The sequence below is a fragment of the Ursus americanus genome, chromosome 12 (assembly GCF_024610735.1).
Source record: "Ursus americanus isolate L20-20 chromosome 12, mUrsAme1.1.p, whole genome shotgun sequence".
Classification (NCBI taxonomy): domain Eukaryota; kingdom Metazoa; phylum Chordata; class Mammalia; order Carnivora; family Ursidae; genus Ursus; species Ursus americanus.
In genome coordinates, this window is record NC_142138.1 from 20274339 (window position 1) to 20300600 (window position 26262).

At 44.9% G+C, this 26262-nt stretch overlaps 1 protein-coding gene across 5 annotated transcripts in view; it reads left to right on the plus strand.

Moving 5' to 3' along the window:
• The window catches only part of UBE2U (ubiquitin conjugating enzyme E2 U), a 211667-nt gene that overhangs the window by 97265 nt on the left and 88140 nt on the right, over positions 1 to 26262 (plus strand). For all 5 annotated transcript variants that reach the window (XM_087865964.1, XM_045802152.2, XM_045802157.2 and 2 more), the window contains one exon: positions 8126 to 8249. The gene's annotated coding sequence lies outside the window, so the exon portion shown is untranslated. The remainder of the gene's footprint in view (positions 1 to 8125; positions 8250 to 26262) is intronic.

The window sequence follows — 26262 nt, forward strand, 5'->3', positions numbered from 1 at the left end:
GACCCATACTCCGCAGTGTTTTCTTTCCATCAGTTAGCACCATATAGATAATGCCATTGCTGTTGTTCAGTGTGGAAACAAATCACAAACTTATAATCTTTGTTTCAGCTTTCATTAAAATTAATGGAAACATAGACCATAAGGCACAGGGGTGTTTAATCAAAAGGCCTGAGAGGAAATAATCTCCTTGACATAAGTACTTTGACAATTCAGAACACTAGGCTAGTCATTTCTTTCCTCATGAGATAAGAAAGGGAAGCTGGAAAACATTTACATTTCTATGTTTTCAGGTTGATATTCAAGGTTTTGAAAAATTCTTCCAGGACTATTCAATTTAGACTTCCTGTTTTATCTCATAGGAATATAACCTCCAACTGTAAAACAAGGGATGACCACTAAAGCTTATAAATATCTTATTGTTCATTTAACCTTTAGCATGTTTTTTGTAGGAAAGAGAATATATTCTCTTAAATTGCAAATCAACCATCCAGTCTTGTGTTAAACTAACCCATCCCTATATAAATCAGCTAAACCCTCCTGTTCATCAGAAGAGGCCTTAGACTCTTGAGATATGTTTTCTCCTTTTTTTTTTTTTTAACAATTGAGGCATTTCTATATCTCTCAGTCAAAAAATTGATGTTTGGATTTGTATTTCAGCCTTCCATGAGTTTTTCCCACTGTAAAGATGAGAAACTGAGGAGCAAAACTATTAAAAATAACTTTCCTAAGGTGACACAGCAAAGTAGTGTCAGTGCCAGTGATGTGGTTTGGAGTGGTGTTGGGATTGGCGTCTGGAGCCAACAGCCAAGAAAGAATGCTCCAGACGTCCTTGGTGCAAAATGGTGGTTTTATTAAAGCACAGAGACAGGACCTGTGGGCAGAAAGAGCTGCTGCCTTGGGATTGTGAGGGGCAACTGATTCTATACTTTGGGGCTGGGGGAAGAAAAGATAAGGGAAGTTCCAAAAGGATTTTCGTATGCTAAAGAAGACTCACAGGATACTGAAGGCCTTGCTATTGTCAAGCTAAAGTTGTTTTTCCCTCTAGCAGAGCATTAACACTAAGACAGTTGGGAGTTTCCTGGAGGAATATTATACTCTGCCTGCCTCAAGTATTTGTCAATCGGCTGAGGGTTATAAGGATATTTAATTTTACCTACATTTCCTTCTGTCTTTGTTTCCCATGCCAGGAAGACTTCAAGCCAGGTTAGACTGGCTGCAATGCTTACCCTTTTAACCTCTACGCCAGTGGTCCTCACTCAGGGGTGATTTTGCCCCCATCCCCAGGAATATCTGGCAATATCTAGAAATATTTCTGGTTGTTACAACTAAGGGGGGATGCTACGAGCTTCTAGTGGGTAGAGACCAGGAATGCTTCTAAATATGCTAAATGGCTCAGTTGGTTGAGCATCCAACTGTTGGTTTTTCGGTGGGGCTCCCCCGCTGCGCAGGGAGTCCACTTGAAGGTTCTCTCCCTCTGCCCCTCCCCCCACCCACGCTTGTGCGCTCTCTCTCAAATAAATAAATAAATAACTATTCTACAATGCACATGATAGCCCTTTAAGACAAAGTGTTATCCAGCCCAAATGTCAATAGTGCCCAAGTTGAGAAACCATGCCCTCTATTTAATGCCTCCAGCTAGAGGAAAAACAAAAATCTAAAAGTGAAGCATAGGTTCGTAAGCATTGATTGTTGTTTTAGGATAAACCACTGAGGAGTGGTGCAGGTTCCCATCAGAATGAACATTCCAGCGGGGGCGCCAGTGGCAGGCACACCCACTGGACCTCATCCCTCTGAATCAGGCACCGTCCCTGTTGCCTGAGAAGCCACAAGTCTCATTTGGCAAGACTCTAATGGATCCAGAGCCGCATTCAACTTTTCTATAGCGTCTTTTGTGCCAGAGATCCTAAGCTCCCTTGACAAATTGTTTGAAGCATGGCGTCCTCTCAGCCACAGCCTTGCTCAGAGGCTCCGGGTGCTGGGTAATTAAAGGCAAACCAAGAATTCCGTAAAGGAGGAAAGAGACAAGCCAGTCAAGGAGCCAAAAGAAATTGCTGTTGTCGCTTTCTTTCAGTGTGATTTCCCAGCAGCTGCTCTTTCCAAAGCCTGGGCGGGAAGGCTGTGGCCGAGCCGGGCCGCGTCGGGGCCGGGGGCGCAGCGCGGTGCCCGCCCCGAGTCGGCCGCGCCTTTTCTTCCGTTACTGGTGTGTGGGGAGCGAAGCGGGGGCTGGCGGCGCTGAGAGGGCTGCCGAGATCCGGAGGACGCAGGGACGGCTCCCGGAACGGAGAAGCCGGGGTGTCCCTCGCACGGTTGGGGCGTGCTTCTCGGCACGGAACCGCGCTGGGAGCGGCGCCTCGTGGAAAGCCGTTGACAGAGCAGCTCCGAGGACGAGAGCCTCGCACGACGCCGCGCGTGCGGCAGAGATGCGATAGACGCTCCCCAGAACGGTGCCGGGTGATTACCGCTGAGGGGTGGGCTTTGGAATACGTCCTACTTTCTTTAGGTGTTCTGGATTTCCTGACTAATAAGTCGTTTTTGGTGGTGTTGAGAGGCCGAAACGCCCCCTGTATTTGCGGCGGGGCGGGGCCGGGAAGGAGGCCTGGCGACGGCGTGCGGAGTAGCAGGAGCCCGTGGGCAGGCTTTCCCACCCCGGCTGAGTTTTAATTGCTGTTCGGGGGCTCTGTGCCTGGGGCTTTCACCAGAGAGAGGCTCCTTAACCTGCCCAGGAACGGGCCGGCCCACTGGGGCAGGTGAGGGGAAGAAACCCTGTTTAGCAAGACAGGAAAGGCCCTGGCTGCTGCCTCAGCCTTGGCCGTGCAGGGCCGTAGCACGCCAGCCGTCTCGCCCGAGCGGCCCTCCCGCCGAAGCGACTGTTCCCTGAGGGGGCTGGTACAACTGCGCGCTCTCAACGCGGCAGGCCTCCTGACGGAAACAAAGCGCTGACTGAAACACATCTAGGCCCGGTCCAGACTCACAGAATCACTAATTGCAGGGTGGAAGAGCCCCCGGGACGCAGGGCCCCACCCAACTCCTGCCCCTCCTGACGTTTGAATTCCCTCTGTCAGGTGGTGGATTATTCTGGGCTTGTGCCACCCAAGTGCCAGCCCCACTGTAGGGTTCACACTGCTTTGTTTTCAGACTGTGCTAATGTCAGGAAGTTCTTCATTCTTCTGAGCTCCAACTGGTCTCCCCTGAGTCTCCACCCCTTGGTACAGACAGAACAATTCTAATCCCCCTTCTTCTTCTCTGTTTTTAAGTTGTTCTGAGAGTTTCCATCACCTTCAAATAAGTTTAAACTCTTTTTTCCTGGTTCTACAAAATCCCTCAGACCTCGGATTTTAAGTACCACAGATCCATGGGCTCTAGTGGAGGCAGGAAACGGTGGAAATGGGGGACACTCACAGACCAAAAGAGCAGGAGTGCAGGGAGCTCCTGGGACTGAGAACAGAGGGCAGCTCAGGGACCTGCCAGCCATCTTTTCTGCTCTCATTTGCATCTAGAATTCCTTTTCCTCGGTCTCTCAAGGACACGTGGTAGGCAGAAGTTGTCCCCAGCCCCACCCCAGGCTCCTGAGTTTGCTTCTTCCAGTTACAACAGTCACGGCCAGACCCATTTGGCATCTCTCAGTCCCATTTCCAAACTCTTGCAAGATTATTATTGTCCCAGATTGGATCCAGTTCAACCAACTGGAGTCAGGGGAAAGGGGTAAAATGCATTCATACATAGCTCCTGACAGTGTCTGGTTGGAGGAAGCACTTGAAAAGGTTATGTGACCTGTACAGATACCTGCAAAGTACCTACCTTGTCACACAAGATTTGTTATGATCTGCCAACCTCTCTTACATCATCCCTTAGCTCCTTTCCTCTTGTGGCCTCTCCTCCATCTCTCACTCCTTCCTCCACCACTTGCTTTTCTTCTTAGAAAGTTAGTAAAGTATAGTGGTTAGGTCACGAGTTCTACAGCTAGTTGGGCTGGTCGCAAACCCAGTCTTGTCAATGGTGGCTGTGTGTCCTTTGGCACATTACTTCCCTTCTCTGTATCTCCTATTTATCTTTTATAAATGAGTACAATAAAAATGTCTATCTCATAGGATTGCTATGATAATTAAATTATCAAACAAAAGTAAAGCACTTAGAACAGTACCTGGAGTATAACAGTCACTTGATCAGTGTTACGTATGATGTATGATGATGATTCCCCATACCCATCCCACAACTCCAGGAACACTGGCTACATCTAGTCAGTATTCTCCAGAGAAACAGAACCAATAGGAGACAATTAGATATAGAGAGATATTTTTAAAATTTATATTTATAAAGAGATTGATTGTCAGGAATTGGCTCATAGGAAGGCTGAGAAGTCGAAAGTCTACAGTTGGCATGCTTGAGACCCAGGGGAACTGATAGGGAAGTTCTAATCCCAATCTGAAGGAAAACCCAAGAACTAGAGAGCCAAGGGCAGGAGAAGACCAATGTCCAAGCTCAAGCAATCGGACAGAATCCCTCTTAGCAAATTGTTTTCTGTGTAGGTCTTCCATAGATCAGATGAAGCCCGCCCACATATGGAAGGCAACCAACTTTACTCAGTATACCAATCATACCAAATTAAATGTGACTCTCATCAGATATACTGTCACAGACACACCCTGTATGATGTTTGACAGAATATCTGGGCACTCTGTGGCCCAGTCAAGTTGACGCATTAAATTATCCATCACACTGGGCAACAAGCAGTCCCCTGAGCATGCATGAAGTAGATCCACAAAATGATGCTTACTTTAGATTATAGATTTTCAGAACGGCCACGTATTTTGCAGTTCCTATTCATGTAGTTTTTGAATATATGTGAGGTTCTGTGGAGTCTGGAGCCAACAGCCCAGAAATAATACTTGAGACGTCTTGGGTACAAAATGGTGGTTTTATTAAAGCATGGGGACAGGACCTGGAGATGGAAAGAGCTGTTGCTGCCTTCCGCTGCCCTGGGATTATGAGGAGCAAGTGATTATATACTTTGGGGTGGGGGGAAGTAAGGATACCACTGGTTCCAGAGGATTTTCATATGCTAAAGAAGATGCATGGGATATAGGGGGCCTTGCTATTGTCAAACTAAGGTTGCTTTTCCTTCTAGCAAGGCATTAACGTCGAGACAGGAGCTTCCTGGAGGCACTTTATACTCTGCCTGCCCCAAGTATTTGTCAATGGGCTGCAGATTATTGGGACATTTAATTTTATCTACATTTCCCTCTGCCTTTGTTTCCCACATCACCATCGTCAATTTCATTTGTCCACCAGTTAGATCTGGGTTTGGCCATATGACTTGATTTGATCACTTGGTAATTAACAAATGAAATGCTAACAGTTAACAGAAAGGGCTTGCTCTCTGTCACTGCTTTTGGAACCCAGACCCTGTGTGAGGAAGCCTGGGCTCACATGCTTGCTGCTGGAGATAAGCGGCCTGGGGGTCCTGCTCCATCCAGCTCATCCTCAGGTATGTGACTGGGCCCTCAGTGCTCCTCCAGCTTTAGTCCATCCAGCCCTGGTCAGAAAACCCCTTCAGCCAAACCACAGAAACTTATGGAATAAAAAGAAAAAAAGAAAAAGGCTTTTTTTTTTTTTTATAAGCCAGTAAGTTTTCTGGGTTGTTTATTGTGCAACATTAGTTAAATGATGCCTAAATTGCTACCAGAAGTGGCATAGCTGAAACCAAAACTTAGAAGAACAAAGTTAGGCATTGGCCATAGGACTGGCAGAGAAGATGCTGGAAAAGCAGTGAGGAAACTGTGGGCGAAGACTGGGGAAATGATAAAGACAACTTTAGTGGAGACTCGGATGCCAGGCTGGAAGAATGATGGCCCATGCTATCAGTAGCAAAATGACTGACCAAGTGTTGTCTACAGTAAGCAGAAAGATGGAAAACAGCTAGCAAACTTCTGGACCTGGCTAAAATTTCCCAACACGTGTTGGAAAAGTACATTGGGTGCTCTCAGCTGCTGCAGAGAGATGAGCAGAAGAAAGAACTGTTGTGTTTGCAAACAGGATTTAGAAGAAATGTTGAGGACCCGGGGCTTGCTAGATTGGAAAATGACCCTGTTTCACATTTTAGTTTCTTCAAAGGGCCAAAAGGTCTTACAGTAAGAACTCGTTCAAATCAAAGATCTGGCTATAAGACCCTTTGGTAAGACTTTTGAAATGTCTAAGGTGATACTAGTATGAAGTAATAGAAAACATACACATATATTGGTGTCTGCCCCTCGTCCCTGGCACAGAGCTTCTAAAACCCTTGTGAGATTTCCTAAGTAGTAAGAGCACTAGAAGCATCTTTTGTTCCCATATTTGGTCTTTGACCCCAGTTCCTGACACAGAGTTTCTAAATCCCTTGGAATTTCCTGGGTGATAATAGGGTCTTTTGTTCTAATGAGGTGACTTTTGGTGGGCTCCTGGATGTGGGCTGGTCACCAAAAAGACCAAGCCAGGATTAGAAGCTTAGAATTATCAGCCCTAACTCTCATCCTCCAGAGAGGGGAGAGGGGCTGGAAATGAAGTTAATGTTCCATCATGCCTACATAATGAAGTCTCCATAAAAATCCCCAAAGTATAGGGTTCAAAGAGTTTCCAGGTGGGTAAGCACATCCATATACTGAGAGGTCAAAGTATCCCAATTCCACGGAGACAAAAGTTTCTACGCTCAGGACCCTCCCAGACCTTGCCCTGTGTATCACCTGGCTGTTCATCTGTGTCCTTCATCACGTCCTTTAATAAACTGGTAACCATAAGGAGGTGTTTCCCTGAGTTCGATAAGCTGGTGTAGCAAATACTTGAATCTGAGGGGAGGAGGTCGTGAGAACCTCCAATTTGTAGCCAAGTCAGACAGAACTTGTGGGTAACCTGGGAACCCTCTACTTGTGATTGGCATCTGAAGTATGTGTGTTGGAGGTGGGGAGTTAGTCTTGTGGGACTGAGTCCTTAACCTGTGTTATCTGATGCTGTCTCTAGTAGATGGTGTCAGAACTGACTTAAATCGTAGGACACCCAGAAGGTGTCACAGAATCGCTTGATGTGAGAAGCCCCCACAATCTAGTGCCAGAAGTGCTAGAGTGTGTCATCATGTGTGAGGAAAGGAGAAACGCAGGAGAAAGATTGAGGTTTTCTTTAAACCCAGTAAACCTGCTCAGCTAGACAAAAGAACTTTTATGGATCTGCGGGTTACAGTCCCACAGAAACCTAGATCTGTGAGTATATCAGGAAAGAAAGGCCTGTCTGGAAAAGAAGGATGGGTGTAGCTTTTGTCTAATGGAGTGGGCGATAATCCAATACAAGGACTTTAAGGGAGTCGGATGAGCATGAGCTAAAACAGACTGATACTGTTATGGAAAAAAATCAGAACCTTGAGAAACTAAGCGACACTCGGGGAAGTAGGAGAACTTGGGTTTATTTTACACTGGTGGACCCCAATGAGCTCGCACTTGAAATTCTGGCCCCGGGTAGTGGGGTTACAGAGCTTTTATAGGGCAGTGTGGGGGGTCAGGTTCCAAAGGCTGTGCTGATGCTGGTAGGTGGGTGTAAATCAGAGGGGGGTTGCTTTAGGTGGGAACAGCGGTTAGGGAAGGAAGCTGGTGGCGGGAAGCCTGTCTATAGAAACAGAAATGGCTGGTTATCTCTTGCTCAAGCGGGGCTTCTGGTTATCTCTAAGTATTGCTAGTAACTTTCCATCTTCTGGGGCCTGAGAGCCTGGCCCTGTTCTGGGTAGTTTTCCTCTTCAACACATTTCAAAATGAAAACAAGTCTCTCTGCTCTTGAGTGTTTAGGAGTGGGAGGCAGACTGAGAAAGTTACCCAGCTGAAAATGTTGCTATTTTTTAAAGAAAAGAACATCTTAAAGGGTTCTGTTGTAAACACAGGGTCATCCTCTGAAAGCAAGGGCCTTCTTAATTTGTACACCCCAGGTTCCTCACCCTCGTCCTGGCCCTGAGTTCTAGTACCATCACTTGCCAGTAAGTATAGTGCATCCCTAGGCAGGTGACTGAGTACCTGGGTCTCTGCCTTGTCCTTGGTAAAATGAGGAACTTGGGCTAGAGAATCTTAAAGTTCTCTGAGAAATGTTTCAAATAATGGGGTCCTCTTCTCCACAGTCTGACTCAAGAGCTCTGATGGTGGAAAAGTAGACATACACAAAGGAGAATAAAGCATGTGGCCCCGCAGCAGGAGGACATCGCTAAACGGTCTTTCCGAAGCAAGAGTGGAGAGATGTTGGCTGTAAGTAGAAAACAAATCATTTCTCTGATAACAGAGTTGGGATCATGTCAAGCGAAATGTCCCAAGTCTAGATGTATAGGTATCTGAAGTCACGGACCACGCATCAGAATGTAATGATGTGAATCCCCTTTGGAAGCAAGGCTTGGTTCAGATAGGAGTCTGCAGCGTGAAAGTGAAGGACCAGGCTTGGATATGGTGCCCTTCACCTCCGCTGCCTCGTGTTGGTCAGAATTCAGTCATGTGGTTACATAGAAGTGCAAGGAGGACTAGGAAAGGCGATCTAGCTGAATGACAGGGAGGAAGGGGAAATGGGGGGAGGGGTGGTAGAAAGAGACAATTGGAGGTAGTTCTGAACGACAACGAAGTTCAGCGTATTTCAAAGTTATTGTGATTCTTATTGTGTCTTTAGTATTGGAAGTATTGGAGATTTTTTTTCAAAATAATATGGTCCCTAGAACCCGAATGTATACAGCAGAATGCTCTCTTTGAAGTGCAGGTTTTGGAACAAGGCAAAATCAGGTTCATATACAGCTTTAGCCACTTGGTGTCCAGCCCAGGCTTAGGAGACCCCAAGCCCCATGATTGCACTTTGTGGCCAACCAGATCTAGGTTATATGCCAGTTCTGCCATTTATTATCTATGGAACATTACTCTTCTGAGCCTCAGTAGTACTATCTAAAAAAAGAGAAGATTATATTACCTATCTGATAGGATTTGGGGAGAATTAAATGAATAGTATTATGTATATTTACTTCCTGCCTGACTATTGTAGGATAATCAATCAATGATGATAGTGTGTTTATCATTGATCTTCTCCAGGGAATGCCCCCCAGGATGAAAGCAGAAAGCCTCAGTCAGGTTTTATACAAACACTAACACTAGCAAGTCAACCAAGAGCACGGCCTATGCCAGTAAAAGAAATAAAAGGCATTCCTGCCATTTCAACTACACAGGGCCGCTCATGCAGGTGCCCGAGGCAGCCAGTGACTGGAGTTCTCTGGGAAACTTCAGCCAGATCCCCAGACCTCCTCCCAGGTGGCCTCCAGAGTGGAGCCTGGTGCTTCTCATTAAAGACACAGCCAGGAGGCACTTTGCAAGCCTTCCTCTTTTCACCGTGAACTCCCTCGTTCCTCTCGACTCTCCCTGCTTCCAAATGAAATGCGTTTTTGACAGATAAGATGAGCTCCTGTGTGTTGCATTTTTTTAAAAGTGCAGCACCTTATTTGCCATATCACAATTCAAAGCTAAAATTGGGAAGGAGATGGAAATAATTAGCAAGAAGCACTGGGATATGGGAGTTTTTGAAAACACAGTGTTATTAATATTCTTGGACTGGTTAATATTAGGACCAAAAGGATCCTTAGCAACCATCCAGTTGGGTGCTCGTATTTCAAGCCAGAGTAATTACATATGAATCCTGATTCCACCACTTAATAGCCATGTGACCTTGGGCTAGCCTCATTTCCCTCAATTATAAGATGGAGGGAATAATAATACTGCTCGAAGTTGTTGTGAGGGTCAGATGAGTTCACATGTGGGAAAACTATGATGTAAGCTGTAAAGATCTATGTGGATGTTAGATGTTGGTTTTATTTTGTGTCATCTCAGTTCCACAAATACTGTGAATTCTTGAGACACTCTGTTGGTCAAGGGGATGCAAAGAAGGACAAGGAGTTCACAGTCTGGTGTGGGAGAGATGTAGCTCATTTGACCCAATGCCAGGAAAGGATGAGTACCAGAATGGCTTTCCCATCTTCCCTTACCATCCCCTGCTTGAGGACAGGAACCGGGCCCCACTGTAGGATCATTCATCACTCATAGCTGGTAAGACCAAGGAACATCCTCTGACCACAGCTGGACCAGTCAGATCTCCTTCCCAAGATTTTGGAATTAGGCACAAATTGAGTTACTGGACTGTAGGGGCTGTGCCTGCAAGATTCTGGAAACTAGGGAGCCAAGGCAGGCATTTGGGTGGGGGCTGCACATTTTGGGGCTTTGTGTGCTGAGATGCAAGCAGAGAATTTGTTTGCAAAGAGAAATAAGAGAAGGGTGCAGATATGTAGCAAGAAAAAAGATAAACAAGCACGTCAGAGAGAGAGGGGGAGAGAGAGAGAAAAAGAGAGAGAGATAATTCCCCTTTGGTCTTTACTGTCATGAGGCCTGAATGCCTTTGTACTCTTGGGTCAAAGTGAGGCATTCCTAGAGTCTTATATTCCTCTAAATGGATGTTGATTGGGTTTCTCTTCAAATCTACAATTCAAAGTAAAACAAGATAACTCTACGAAATGTCCTGGGCACATGAGAACAGAGCGCTGCATTCTTCCAGGACAAGTGGATGTCAAGAGGAGCCAGCTTTATGGAGTCTAATGCCCTTGTTTCATAGAACTGGAGACCAAACCCCAGACTGAGGTGAAGGGATGTCCCCAGCTGACACAGCTGCTAAGTGTAGAGCCAGGACTTCAATCTAAGTCTGAACTCCTACCTCCAAAGAAAGATCTGACAGTCAACCCTGAGGATAAATGCAAACAAGAAGCCCCCCTTCTCTTATCAGCTTAGCAAGTCTCAATTTAAGCCTAATGGAAGCCTTCCCTCATCTTCGTGCTATTCCAGTACTTTCCTTTCTTCTGATTTGGCCACTTAGCACATACTTCCTTTCATTGCTCTGACCTGCCTGTTAGGAAACCACCAAGTCTGGACCTTCTACTCAGCTGGGAAGCAGAGTTCTAGAGTGCAAAGGGCAGAGGACTGTTGAGTCTTATCTGGGGTCAAATCTTGACTCTGTCTTTTCTTAATAGCATGATCTTGGGACTAGTGCTAGGTAATGACAATGATAATTACCTACTGAGCATTCACTGTTGTGCCCAATACCGCTCTGTGTGTTTTATGGTACTTACTTAATATTGACAACAATGCCAGGAATGGGAGCAGTTATTTTGTGCTTATAGAAGAAACTGAGGTTGGCAGAAGTGACAGAGATAACTCAGGAGCACAGTTAACGAGAGGCAGAGCTGTAGTTAACAGCACCAGTGTCACAGTTTCTATTCAGGATGTGGGGTTACAGCCTGGTTGTGCAGGGGTCTTACAAACCTGATCTAAGTCAAACTTTGCAGAACAATAGAATGCATTAACGTATTATTAGAAACAGCAAAAAAAAAAAAAATTCTCCAAATGCTTTGATTCATTTTTATAGATTGAGAAAGGATCAGGTGTCCATATAAAAAATGAAGGGCCCCGAAGTGGTAGCTTTGGGGGTACTGATGACCAAGGAACATCCCTCTCAGGAACGTGGCCATGAATTCCGGCTCTCCTCAGGGCAGCACCGCACCTCTCCAACCCTGCCTGAGCTTTGCATCCCGAAAGAAAGGGGTAGGAACAGAGAAGTCTATGAAGGTCTGAGCATGCCTCCTATAGTATCAGTAAAGGGAAAAATCATAAAATCAGTTCAATAGTTCATCTGTGATTAATTTCTGGGTAAAAAAAAAAATTCTCCAGATAATTAGACTGAATGGGTACAGCAAAGCCCACAGCCTCCGCTCTTCATCTGTTTGCTGTAAATGGAGCCGCAGAACCCTCAGGGACTGGAGCTAGGGCAGAAGAAAGTCCTCGGCGTTTACATTTTCTGTTTTAATATTTGGCAAGAGAAAAGTATCTCGATCCGTGGTCATCATTTATAGGCTTTATAGACTCTTAGCACTTCTTTGTATTTCCTATCCTCTGGTTTAAACAGAACCATTGGAAAAAGACTGTTGACAAGATGGTGGGTATGCCAACTCTGAGCCCAGCATTCCCCCCTGACCAGAGCCACCAGCCACCTCCCCATTCCCTCCTGACCCTGGTCTCCTAGCATCCGGGGCTTTCTCATTGCCTTCTGGACCCTCTCCTGAATTCAGGTCTCCCACTCTTCCTTCTCTTCCTCATCTTGTGTCCTTTTTAAACTGGGTTTGTCATATGAGGTCATGTGTGTTGAGGTGTTTTGTAAATAGTATAAATAGTATAATAGTATAAATAGTATAGTATATTATATTAGATACAAATAGCTCCCACTTCGTAAGCATCTACTGGGTTCCCAGCCTGGTGCTGAGTATTTTGTACGTTTAGCTTCATTTAACCTTTACAACAAGCCTGTCAGGGAGATTCTATTATCCCTATCCTACAGATGAGAAACTGAGAAGCTGGGAGGCTCAGTGATGTTCTCAAGGTCACAGACCAGATATTGACATAGGGTTTTAGAATTCTGGAACTCATACCCATAATGATTCCACTGTTATGGCTGTTATGAATAATAATTACTGCTGCTAGTTAATGCCATAGAAGTTAAGATTAGTAATTCTTTTTCAGACTTCAGCTATCTCTTGAGTCATTAGCTCTCCAAAGAACACTGCATCATAGTAATTAAATGCCATTGCCCCTGAAGATAGGCCATGACCATCTGAAAGCAATGTTGCCCATACCAGACAATGTCTTTTGATGCCCAGTACATGGCCTATCCTTTCTAACTCCCCTTTGTACCACAGAGTTTGAAAACTTAGAAATTACATTTCCTAGAGCCCCTTGTCAGCAGGGGTTTGGCTAGACTCTGCCAATGAGAGATCTGGAAGACAGAGGAGAAGGAGAGACATTGTTTTCTGGAGTAGCTGTGGAGTTGCCAGGGACCTCTGATGCTGCCAGCAGTGGGGATCCTGGCAGCAGATTCCCTGGGATTCCTGTACATACAGATTCTTTGACATCGAGCAGCCACCTTCCTCATCCTTGCCCCCAGCTCTCCCAATGGTTGTGTAGGCCTCTATCTCCTGCTATCACATTTAATTCCAACCTGAAATACCTAGAGTGGCTTCTGTTTTCCTGACAGAACCCTGGCTGATACACCTTCCAAGGTAATGAAACTTTAATAATAAAATTAAAGCGACAGATAAACAAATATATTTTGATTACCCACTACATTTAAGACACTGTTTTTGATGTTGGAATAACAATGTAAATAAGAAATAATCCTTTCCCTTGAAGAATGTATGCTATTATATTTTGTAAATATTCATTGAAAAATGAATGCAAATAATAAAAAGAGAAATTTAGGAATAGTAGACTAGATAGAACAATAGAATAAGTTTGAATTAGCGGTCAAGACGTACCTGGGCTCTGTAATCCCCTGACTATTCAACCAAGGACAGTCACTGCACAGTCTCTTTTTAATTTTTTTTCAAGATTTTATTTATTTATTTGTTTGTTTGTTTATTTATTTATGTGAGTGAGCCTGTATGTGCATGAGTGCATGGGTATGAGCATGGTTGTGGTGTTGGGGGGAAGCAGAGGGAGAGAACGTCTGAAGCAGACTCCGCTCTCAGCACAAAGCGTGGCATGGGTCTCCATCTCACAACTGCGAGATCATGCTCTAAGCCAAAACCAAGAGTGAGACGCCCACTGCAGAACCTTAATACATCTTTCTAACTTTAGTTTCGCCCTGTGGAAGCAACATGGGTTTTGGATTTGGGTGGACCAAGATGGCTATTGACCTCAGGGTAATGCTTTTCATCTGTAGAATGGGTTTTTAAAGTACCAAAACTAACACATAAAGCCAGGACTCAGAATTGTTCAGTTTCCTGCCTGAGCCATGAAACATTTAATGACTGTGGCCCAGAGTGGAATTTTTCATCTTTTCTTCATGTCTTCCTCAAACATAAAAGGATGTCTGTGGTAGCTGGAACTCCAAGATGGCCCCCAGTGATTTTCCAGTTTTCATGCCCCTGTTTAAGCCCTTCCCACACCAGACAGGACTGACCTGTGTAACTAAATGGGATACTGCTGAAATGACTGTGTGTGGGACACACTGTGAAGTCCATTCTTTCCCTGTTGGATCACTCACTATGGGGGAGCCAGTTACCATGTCATGAGGACACTCAGTGGAGAGCTCCATGTGACGAGGAACCTCCTGCCCGCAGCCTTGTGCACGGGTCATCACGTAGGTGCCTCTTCTAGGCCTCGTCATGCCTTCAACTGACACCTTGACTGACACCTCATGATGGACCCTGAGCCAGAACACCCTACTAAGCCACTCCCAAATTCCTGACCCACTGACATTGTGTGAGATCAGTGTTTATTGTTGTTTTAAGCCACTAAGTTTTGAGTTAGTTTATTGAGTTACACAGCAATAGAAAGCTAACACAGAGCCCTAAAATTCAAGATTCAAAAAATCAAGATTCACTGAAATGCATTAGATCTCTTGTCCTCTCCTCTCTTCCAACATTCCAACCTCCCTGGACTCTCTTCCCTTTCTACCTTAAAGGAAACTTCTCAGCAGCCTTCCCTGTCCCATCAGGTGACACACGCATCCCCTTTCTCCTCACCACAGCCCCCCTGCCCCCCACGACATGTTCTTGACGTGTCATGTCTTTGCACAGAGAACAACCCTTCAGGAATTCTACTTATTCTGTTCTCATTGCTTTTCTCCTGAAAATCTGTCTCTGCCATGTTTATCTTTTCTGTCTTCAGAGATGAGGAGAAGAGGGAGTAGAGAGATGCTAAGTGGAAAAAGAGAAAAGATGGCTGGCTGTAAGTTTATCCCATCATAGAACATACAGGGATAACATTAGAATTAATTAAGGTGATGGATGTGCGAGGCCCAGTTGAGCAGATGACAGATACAGTCTTAACCTCCTCCTTTCTCTTCCACCCACACTCCACCTCTCTTCCAGGCTCACAGAGCCCCTAGAGGTTCTCCTTGGCCCTTCACATCTATTTGCAATCACATTTTCTCTTCTGTCTGATAAGAATATCATGTCTCTTTTGACTCTTTGGTGACCTCTTATTCAATCTAATTAATCAGCTCACATTTTAACAGTTCTGAAAAGCTTTCTGTGTCCGCCCCAGGTCAACAGCACTGTCCACGGTCTTCCTCTGTATTCCCATCTTGGTATTACTAGCATTTGTCCATTGGTACAATTATTGCTCTCACTTATCACTCCTTGCCCTGCCTTGAAGGGCCTCAAGGGCAGGAAATATGTTCCCATGTGTTTAGCCCCTGCCCTGGCACAGAATTTACCATAGAGGAGAGAAGAAAAGAAGGTGAGAATAAGAAAGGAAAGAAGGGAAGGAGGTGGTGAACTTCGATTGGTTGCTTCTCAGCTTCCATTTGCCACTTTCTGACCTCCCGTGAGGGAACCACCCTTCCCCATGCTCAGCTTTGGTATTGGGGTATGATTGACCCCACTCCAAACAGTGGGCAGGCCCAAAGAAATCACAGAATTCCAATTCCCTGACTATAGATTGGTTCAGAGATGGTGTGAAACCCACTCAGAGACAGTTCCTGGGTCTTCAGAGGAAGACAAGCCTCCTTCCGCTGTGAGAGGCACCAAAGATACTCTTCTCTTCCTGACTGACACAAGGAAGAGTGCAGCCCTGGGATCTGCTGGCACCCTCCTGTACTTCAAAGGAAAAATCTGTCTGGGAATGAAGCAAACATTTAGGAGAGAGAGGCCGGAAATCGGGAGAGGAAAACAAAAAAACAAAAAAAACGACATCCTGATCACGTTATCTGACCCCGGATCCAGCCACAGCTGAAAGTGTGAACTCCTGGTTTTCAGATCAGAAAATTCTATTATAAAAGTCAATTTCAATTCTGCCACTCGTAATATAAAGAGTAATAACTACTAGAAGAAGAAAGGTAAGGAAGAAGTTAAATTTTCTCATCTAAATTGTTTAAGCTAAATGCAATTTGATATTCAAAGGAATGTGTTTCATTTATCTAGAAAATGTATTTAGAATTTTTTTACTCCCGAGTGACGTCAGGTGAGAAAGATGTTGCTATACCTGTCTGCCTGACTAGGTGACCCGCACATTAAAGGCAGAAACTATTTCTTCATTTGTTTAGTCACTCATTTGACAAATATTGAGCATCCTCTAAAAGTCAGACACTGTGCTAACCCAAGGAGAAGATAAGGTCCTTGTCAAGTGGAGGAGACAGGCACAGAGCCCTGCACATCAAGGGTGGGCAATAAAAACTGAGGTGTTATTTCATGACTTCTTTTTTTTTTTTAGTTTTTATTTTGTTATATTAGTCACCATACAGTACATCCCCAGTTTTTGATGCAATGTTCCATGATTCATTATTTGCGTATAACACCCAGTGCACCATGCAATATGTGCCCTCCTTAATACCCATCACCAGCCTATCCCAATCCCCCACTCCCCTCCCCTCTGAAGCCCTCAGGTTGTTTCCCAGAGTCCATAGTCTCTCATGGTTCATTCCCCCTCTGTTTACACCCCCCTTCATTCTTCCCTTCCTTCTTCTACCAATCTTCCTGCTATTTCTTATGTTCCATAAATGAGTGAAACCATATGATAATTGTCTTTCTCTTCTTATTTCACTTAGCATAATCTCCTCCAGTCCCGTCCATGTTGCTGCAAATGTTGGGTAATCGTTCTTTCTGATGGCTGAGTAATATTCCATTGTATATATGGACCATATCTTCTTAATCCAGTCATCTGTTGAAGGGCATCTTAGCTCCTTCCACAATTTAGCTATTGTGGACAATGCTGCTATGAACATTGGGGTGCATATGGCCCTTCTCTTCACTATGTCTGCATCTTTGGGGTAAATACCCAGTAGTGCAATTGCTGGATCATAGGGTAGCTCAATTTTTAACTTGACTATAGATTGGTTCAGAGATGGTGTGAAACTCCACACTGTTTTCCAAAGTGGCTGTACCAACTTGCATTCCCACCAACAGTGTAGAGGGATCCCCTTTATCCACATCCTCTCCAACATTTATTTGTTGTTTCCTGCCTTGTCAATTTTTGCCATTCTAACTGGCATAAGGTGGTATCTTAGTGTGGTTTTGATTTGAATTTCCCTGATGGCTAATGATTTTGAACATTTTTTCATGTGTCTGTTAGCTATTTGTATGTCTTCATCGGAAAAGTGTCTGTTCATATCTTCTGCCCATTTTTTGATTTGATTATTTGTTTCATGTGTATTGAATTTGAGAAGTTCTTTGTAGATCTTGGATACTAGTCTTTTATCTGTAGTGTCATTTGCAAATATGGCTGTGCAGAAGCTTTTTATCTTGATGAAGTCCCACAAATTCGTTTTTTCTTTTGTTTCTCTTGCCTTTGGAAATGTGTCATGAAAAAAGTTGCTGTGGCCGATGTTAAAAAGGTTGCAGCCTATGTTCTCCTCTAGGATTTTGATAGATTCCTGTCTCACATCAAGGTCTTTGATCCATTTGGAGTTTATCTTTGTGTATGGCATGAGAGAGTGGTCAAGTTTCATTCTTTTGCATATAGCTGTCCAATTTTCCCAGCACCATTTATTGAAGAGACTGTCTTTTTTCCGCTGGATGTTTTTTCCTGCTTTGTCAAAGATTAGTTTGCCCAAAGAGTCGAGGGTCCATTTCTGGGTTCTCTATTTTGTTCCATTGGTCTATGTGTCTGTTTTTGTGCCAGTACCATGCTGTCTGTGTGATCACAGCTTTGTAGTACAGCTTGAAATCCGGCATTGTGATGCCCCCAGCTTTGTTTTTCCTTTTCAACAGTTCCTTGGTGATTTGGGGCCTTTTCTGGTTCCACACAAATTTAAGGGCTGTTTGTTCCAGTTCTTTGAAAAATGTCATTGGTATTTTGATTGAGATGGCATTGAAAGTGTAGATTGCTCTGGGTAGCATGGACATTTTAACTATGTTTATTCTTCCAATCCATGAGCATGGAATATTTTTCCATCTTTTTGTGTCTTCTTCAATGTCTTTCAAGAGTGATTTGTAGTTTCTAGAATATAGATATTTTACATCTCTGGTTAAGTTAATTCCAAGATAAAATATGATTTTTGGTGCTATTGTAAATGGAATGGATTCCCTAATTTCTCTTCAGTCTCATTGTTCGTGTATAGAAGTGCAACTGATTTCTGAGCATTGATTTTTGTATCCCACTACATTACTGAATTGCTCTATAAGTTCTAGTAGTTTGGGGGTGGAGTCTTTTGGGTTTTCTATATAGAGTATCATGTCATCTGCGAAGAGAGACAGTTTGACTTCTTTGCCAATTTGGGTACCTTTTGTCCCTTTTTGTTGTCTGATTGCTGTTGCAAGGACTTCTAGTACTATGTTGAATAATAATGGCGAGAGTGGGCATCCTTGTCGTGTTCCTGATCTTAAGGGAAAGGCTTTCAGCTTTTGCCCGTTGAGAATGATATTCGCTGTAGGCTTTTCATAGATAGTTTTTATGAAATTGAGGAATGTATCCTCTATCCCTACACTCTGAAGGATTTTAATCAGGAAAGGATGCTGTATTTTGTCAAATGCTTTTTCTGCATCAATTGAGAGGATCATATGGTTCTTGACTCTTTTCTTGTTGATATGATCTATCACACTGATTGATTTACAAATGTTGAACCACGCTTGCATCCCAGGGATGAATCCCACTTGGCCTTGATGGATAATCCTTTTAATGTACTGTTGGATCCTATTAGCTAGGATCTTGTTGAGAATTTTGGTGCCCATATTCATCAGGGAAATTGGTCTGTAATTCTCCTTTTTGATGGGGTCTTTGCCTGGTTTGGGGATCAAGGTAATACTGGCCTCATAGAATGAGTTTGGTAGTTTTCCTTCTGTTTCTATTTTTTGAAACAGCTTTAGGAGAATAGGTATTATTTCTTCTTTGAATGTTTGGTAGAATTCCCCAGGGAATCTGTCAGGCCCTGGACTCTTGTTTTGGGGGAAGTTTTTGATCGCTGCTTCAGTCTCTTCATAATTAATCGGTCTGTTTAAATAATCAATTTCTTCCTGTTTCAGTTTCCAGGAAGGCATCCATTTCTTCCAGGTTGTTTAATTTATTGGCATAAAGCTGTTGATAAAAGTTTCTAATGATCCTTCCTATTTCATTGGTATTGGTTGTGATCTCTCCCCTTTCATTCATAATTTTATTAATTTGGGTCCTTTCTCTATTCTTTTGAATAAGTCTGGCCAGTGGCTTATCGATCTTATTTATTCTTTCAAAGAAGCAGCTTCTAGTTCTGTTGATCTGCTCTGCTGTGCTCCTGGTTTCTAATTCATTGATCTCTGCTCTAATCTTGATCACCTGCCTTCTCGTGCATGGGTTAGGCCTGTTCTTCTGTTCCAGCTCTAGCTTCTTGAGGGGAAAGTATAAAAACTGCATTTTAGATTTTTCTATTCTCTTGAGCGAGGCTTGGATGGCTATGTATTTTCCCCTTAGGACCGCCTTTGGAGTGTCCCATAGGTTTTGGACCAATGTGTTTTCATTTTCATTGGTCTCCAAAAATTGTTTAAACTGATTTTTAATTTCCTGGTTTACCCAGTCATTCTTGAGCAGGATAGTTCTTAGCTTCCAAGTGTTTGAGTTTCTTCTAAATTTTTCCTTGTGATTGAGTTCCAGTTTCAAAGCATTGTGGTCTGAGGATATGCAGGGAATAATCTCAGTCTTTTGGTATTTGTTGAGCCCTGTTTTGTGACCCAGTATATGGTCTATTCTGGAGAAAGTTCCATGTGCATTCAAAAAGAATGAGTATTCTGTTGTTCTGGGGTGTAGTGTTCTATATATTATCTATGAGGTCCATCTGGTCCAGTATGTCATTCAAAGCTCTTGTTTCTTTGTTGATTTTCTGCTTAGGTGATCTGTCTATTGCTGAGAGTGGAGTGTTGAGGTCCCCTACTATTAACGTATTATTATCTATTTGTCTCTTTATTCTGATTAAGAGTTGCTTGTGTATCTAGCTGCCCCCCTGTTCGGGGCATAGATATTTAACATTGTCATACCCACTTTTGGATACATCCTTTAATAATAATATAGTGTCCTTCTGTATCTCTAACAACAGTCTTTAGTTTAAAATCTAATCTGTCTGATATGAGAATTGCTACCCCAGCTTTCTTTTGAGGTCCATTGGCATGAAAAATGGTTTTCCATCCCTTCACTTTCAGTTTGGATGTATCTTTAGGTTCAAAATGAGTCTCTTGTAGACAGCAAATGGATGGCTCATGTCTTTTTATCCAATCTGCAACCCTGTGGCGTTTATGGGGGCATTTAGGCCATTCACATTGACAGTGATTATTGAGAGATATGATTTTAATGAAGTCATGTTGCCTGTGAAGTCTTTGTTTCTATAGATTATAAATTTCTGTTCTGTATCACTCTTGGGGCCTTTTTACTTTTATAGAACCCCCCTTAATATCTCATGTAGGGCTAGTTTCAGAAACTGAAATTCCTTCAGTTTCTGCCAATCCTGGAAGGTCCTTATCTCTCCATCAATTCTGAATGACAGCCTTGCCGGATAAAGGATCCTTGGCTGCATTTCTTCTCAGGTAGAGCTTTGAAAATACCCTGCCAACCCTTCCTAGCCTGCCAGGTCTCTGTAGACAGGTCTGACGTTATTCTGATATTTTTCCCTCTGTACGTAAGGATTTTCTTCCCCCTGGCCGCTTTCAATACTGTATCCTTGGATCTAATATTTGCGAATTGCACTATGACGTGACGTGGTATAGGTCTGTTCTCATTGACCTTGGGAGGGGTCTTCTCTGCCTCTTGGACATGAATGCTTGTTTCCTTTGCCAGATTAGGGAAGTTCTCAGCTACAATTTGTTCAAATATCTCTTCTAGACCTCTCTCTTTCTCCACCCACTTGGGGATGCCGATGATTCTGACATTGGAACGTTTCATTGAGTCAGTAATCTCCCCTAATCTACATTCTTGAGATTGGATTTTTTTGAGCCAAGTTTCTGTTTTAACTTTCTCTTCTACCATCCCATCCTCCAATTCACTAATTCGTTCTTCTGCCTCATTTACCCTGGCTGTTGGAGCATCTAGTTTAGACTGCATTTGATTCATAGCATTTTTAATTTCTGCCAGATTTGCTCTTATTTCTGCCCTTAGAGATTCTATATTCTTGCTAATATTTTTGTTAATATTTTTTTGAATCCTACACATCATCTTGACCATTGTTACTCTGAACTCCATTTCTGACAATTTAGTTATATCCATATCCATCAGTTCTGTGGCAGAGGCCACAGACTCATTGTCTTTTCTTTGCTGGGGGGATTTCTCCTCCTCGTCATTCAGATGAGGAGAGGTTACAGCGATGCCCAGAGCCCAAATCATTGACCAGGACCCAGGCAGTGTGCACTTTTCTTATGGGGGCCTTAGGGATGTGGGCTTCTTGATTTTTCAGCCTGCCTTCTGGGGGAGGGGCCTGCAACACTGATACTCAGGCAACCCTGTTTGGGTAGAGTCGCCCTGTCCCCTGCGAGGGAGGATGGGGATGAGCACAATGTAAGCTGGTATATCCGGGCTTTTGTTCTCTGGCGGCTTTCCCTGGCAGTTTTCTGTGACTCTTCTCAGAGTCAGAGCAGCAGTGGCCGTATCCTAGCCTCTGTCTCAGAACAGAGAGATCACAGTCCGCTCTCCACTGAGCTCTCTTGGCCACTTTAACTCCGTTTCTGTTGGTGCTGCTAAAAACACTGCAGCATCCCAGGTTGTGCGCCCCACAGCTGCTCTCCCAGCCCTCACTTCCGGGGCTGGCAGGTCTCTGTCCTTTGTGCTTTTAACACCGCCAGCCGCCCCTGGTTCCCATGCGCACTCCCGAGCTCCCTGTTTCAGTGTGGTTCTTGCACTCTGGAGCGCCAGTTTTCAGTCTGGTCGCACACACGCTCCCGAGCTCCCTGTATCAGTCCAGTCCCAGTGAGCACTCCAAAGCTCCAGTTTTCAGTCTAGTCTCATGCATGTTCCCAGGCTCACAGTCTCAGTCTGCTCCCTCGCGGGTGCTGGTCCGCGAGTCCGGCCTGCTCCCCAGTGCAAGTGGCTACTACTTCCCAGCGCCCGAGTGCGGAGGCTCCCTCCCCCTTTCGTTTATCTTCCAATACCTGTGCGCGGATTCACGGCTCCCCACTTCGTACCTCAATATTCAGCGTTGGAGATGTTCGTTTGTAGAGATCCAGATGTATCTTCCTGCATCTCAGGCTGATTTCATGAGTGTTCAGGATGGTCTGGTAGATATCCAGCTCAACTCAGGGGACCAGCTGAGAAAGGGGTCCCCTACTCCTCCGCCATCTTTTCTCCTCCTTGCAGAAAGTGGTCGCTTTTCTGTTCATAGAGTTTCTGCTACTCTTTTCTTCGTTCTCCAGTTGCGTTCATAGGTATTCAGAATGGTTTGGTAGCTCTCTAGCTGAATTCCTGGGACCTGACAAACTTTAGGTCTCCTGCTCCTCTGCCATCTTGGAACCGGATCTATTTCATGACTTCTTGAGTGCAGCTGCACAGCAACTGAGAGCCGGGTACCAGGGATAAGAAGAGAAGAAGAAATTGGAGCCTGGAAAGAATGCTAATTTGGTCCAGGTTGAAGGAACTGCAAAGGGAGTTATGAAAGAGAATGCCATTTGAGAGACCAGCTCAGACAGAGAAGACCTGAGTTCAGGGACCATCTGAATGACAAGCTGACCAGTTTCAGGCTTGCTGGCAAACCCAGTGGAGTCTGGGAGAAAGCCCATGGGTTCCCTGGGTTCAGAGCAAAGTACACCATGAGCCAACCTTGGAAGGACAGAGCTGGGAGTGTACATTCCCGACGATCCTGATAAGTCAAGCCCAGCGGGGTGTATCTCCACTTCCTCCCCACCTCTCCTCAAAGTGGCCACCTGACGCCTGGCTGCTAGCAAGCTCCTTCTGCAGAGCCCTCCCTGAAAGCCTCCGGTGCCTGCCCCTGCCTATAGGATGAAGTCCTCAGCTTAGCTTCAGTGCTCTTGCCCTCACCAGTCTGCAACCAATTTCTAGATTCACGTCTTACCTTTAATCCATGTAGAACTTGGGTACTTACATTATTATTATTATTATTATTATTATTATTATTATTATTTTTAAAGAGGTCCTTTTTTTTTTTAAAGAGTTTATTTATTTGAGAGAGAGAGCGTGTGTGTGCAGGAGCAGGGGGTAGTGGCAGAGGGAGAGGGAGAAGCGGACTCCCCACTAAGCAGGGAGTCCGATGTGGGGCTCAATCCCAGGACCTGAGATCATGACCTGAACCAAAGGCAGACCCTTAACCAACTGAGCCACCCAGGCACCCTTGACACTTACATGATTATATTTTGCCTACATTTTCCCCTTGCCCCTGTCTTCTGGGCACAGGCTGTATTGTATTCACCCCTGCAGCACCTGGCTCAGCTCCTGGCTTTTAAGCTCTTGCGAATTGATGGGCCAGGCATTGTGGCCAAGTGCCCAAGCAGTTAAGCAAGGCCCACTGTTAGGAACCGGGTTTCCACACGTAACTCACTGTGGAATTCGGGGCAAGTTATCTGACTTCTCTGCACTCAAAATTTCTCATCCTGACACAACAATTGTGGTTACAGGTACTTCTGGTCATTAAGAGGGTTACGTGAACTAACTCATGAAAAGCAGAGAGACCAGTACGTCGCACAAAGGGCTTAATTTAAAGCTAGGTATTATCACTGCCTGAGGTTGGGAAATTCAAGGTTAAACTCTGACAACTTCTCAAATCACAGCCCAACCTTAAGAGTTGGATTCTAAGAAATTAATCATCATAGCGGCTAAGGATACACACTTGTATGTAGAGCACTTTGTGGTTAACAAAGCATGCTTTATCCTTTCTTGATATCCCTAGCCCAGCACCAGCAAGTGGGGGAGTACCCTTGGTAAATGCACACACAGCAGGATGCGGGAAGCTGTTGGCCTCTTCTCAGGATAGGTGCGCACCAGCTATTGGCTTCCAAGGGCTGTTGTGACAGATTACTGCCAACTAGGTGACTTAAAACAACAGAAACTTTTCTCTCACCATTCTGGGGACCAGACGTCCTAAATCACGCTGTCAGCAGGGCCCCCACCTCTCCCGAGGCTCTGGAAGAGAATCCTCCCTGCCTCTTCCACCTTCTGGTGGCTCCGGGTCTTTCTAGCTCTGGTGGCAAAACTTCAAACTCTGCCTCTGTCTTCACGTGTCTGCCTCCCCTGTGTGTCCATGTCCTCCTCTCTTCGGTCTCCTGTAGAACACTTGACATTGGATTTAGGGTCCATTCAGGTAATCAGGACGATTTTATCTCAAAATCCTCAAGTTAATGACAGCTACAAAGACCCTTTTTTCCAGGTAAGATCCCAGGTGGACATACATGTTGGCTGGGCCACACTCCACCCACTACACCCCTCGTGACTTCAGAGTAGACTACACCTGCTCTGTCAAGAGCCACTGGATCTCCTTACTTATATGCACAAGGGGAGCCAGCCCTCCTTTCCATAGGGAAGCGTGTAGCAAGGCCATCCCACCATGACAGATTTTGCCTTACTGGGTTGAGGGGAAGAAGACTACTGAGAACCCAAACCTGTATCCCAGAGAGTCAAAGATAGAGCTCTGACCACGGCCAGCAGGAAGGAGAGCACAGCAAGCATTCTCACCAGGAGGGCAGGGGGTGTCTGGGTGCAACACTAGGGCTCTGGTTCTCCTGGGGCTGGGCCGGCCCCTGCACAGCCTGGACTTGACGCTGGAAGACTGTGGACCCTGCCTTCCAGCATGGGGTTCTGATTTGAGCAGCTTTGGGAGCGTGAGCTGAGAGAGGACAGCTTTGGAGCCCAGCCAAGGGGCCCTGCTGGAGTACTGGCAGGGGTGTCACTGGCGCAGACAAGCATCCGAGTCTTGGTGCAGGACCAGGCACCATCTGGTGAGAGTGAGAAGCAAGAGCAACTAAAGCCTAGTCAGATTCTCCTGTTCGTTCTGGCTGTTGGGCATCTGGAAGCAAGTCGGCCTGAGGAAATTCCGAGCTCGCTGGGAAACTTGATGGAGAGTCAGGTGGGAGAGCATGCGTTAGGAAGGACCCGTGAGGGAGAAAACGGGACTCCTGCAAATGAGGCCATGTGAGAATTTAAGCTGGAAAAAACTTACCCTCTAAGCTAATAGTCATAAGAGCTGGCGTTTAATTGAGCACATGGTGTTAGGCACTGTAGTAAACACACAAAGTGGATTAATTCTTTAAGTCTTCAGTTGTAATCTTATGAGGTAATAATATCATCCCCATTTTACAGATGAGGAAAGTGAGGCCAGAGAGACTAAGTTAAGCCCAAGGTCCCACAGCTAATAGGTAAGCATTTGCATTCCATGTGAACCCGGGCAGTCTGGCTCCAGAGTCCAGGCCTATCTCCCTCATGTACTGACTGCCAATTGTGCTGGTTATGTGAGAATGTGAAATGAGAAAGAATCTCATTTAATCTCCAGTAAAGTAGGCAAGGCAGGGACTGTGGTTAATTTTGCTGGTGATCTTCAGAGAAAGCGAATGGCTTGGTTCATTTCAAGCAGCTAGATTGTGGCAGAGCCACTGTTTAGACCTAGATCCTCTGGGGCCAGTCTGTGCCATTCCTGCTTCTCCACGCTGACCTGGCTGGAGGGCTTCTGCATCCTCAGGGACCACAGGAGCAAATATTCCTGGGCCATGAGGCATGCCCAGGAGAAAGAGAGGAGGCTGGGTTGAAAGTACTGCTGTGTTTACTGCCAAAACCTTGGCATCTTCTTAGGGACATCCAAAGTCACTGATTCAATTTAACCAACATGTAGTGAGCCCCTGCTCTACCCCAGGAATGTGGAGCTTCATCTTGGGAGATGTCGGGGTCACTAGACCTCCTTCCCACCACAGAACCAGCACCCTCTCAAAAGCCTACAAATGTTCGGTCCCAGCTATGGCCTTATCACCAATGGAAAATGACGCCAGGATAAGCAAGACAGCCCAGGGATGCTGGATTCCAGATAAACAGTGTCATCTTTCTGGGCCTCAGTTTCCTTCCCTATAAAATGAGAACATTGGGATGACCATTTCTTAGATGTCACCATACACTAGCTTTCTAGGAGCCTATGATTTCCTAAATTTGCATCCGTGCCTTCATCTGCGATGGAAATTGATCTGTTCTGATAATCGCACCTGTGTGGCTGTGATGCGGTCTTATTCATGCATTCTCACCATCACTCTGTGAGCTAGGAGGGACTCTCCCCATTTTGCAGGAGAGGGAACTGTGGCGTGGAGGGTTACGTTCTGGC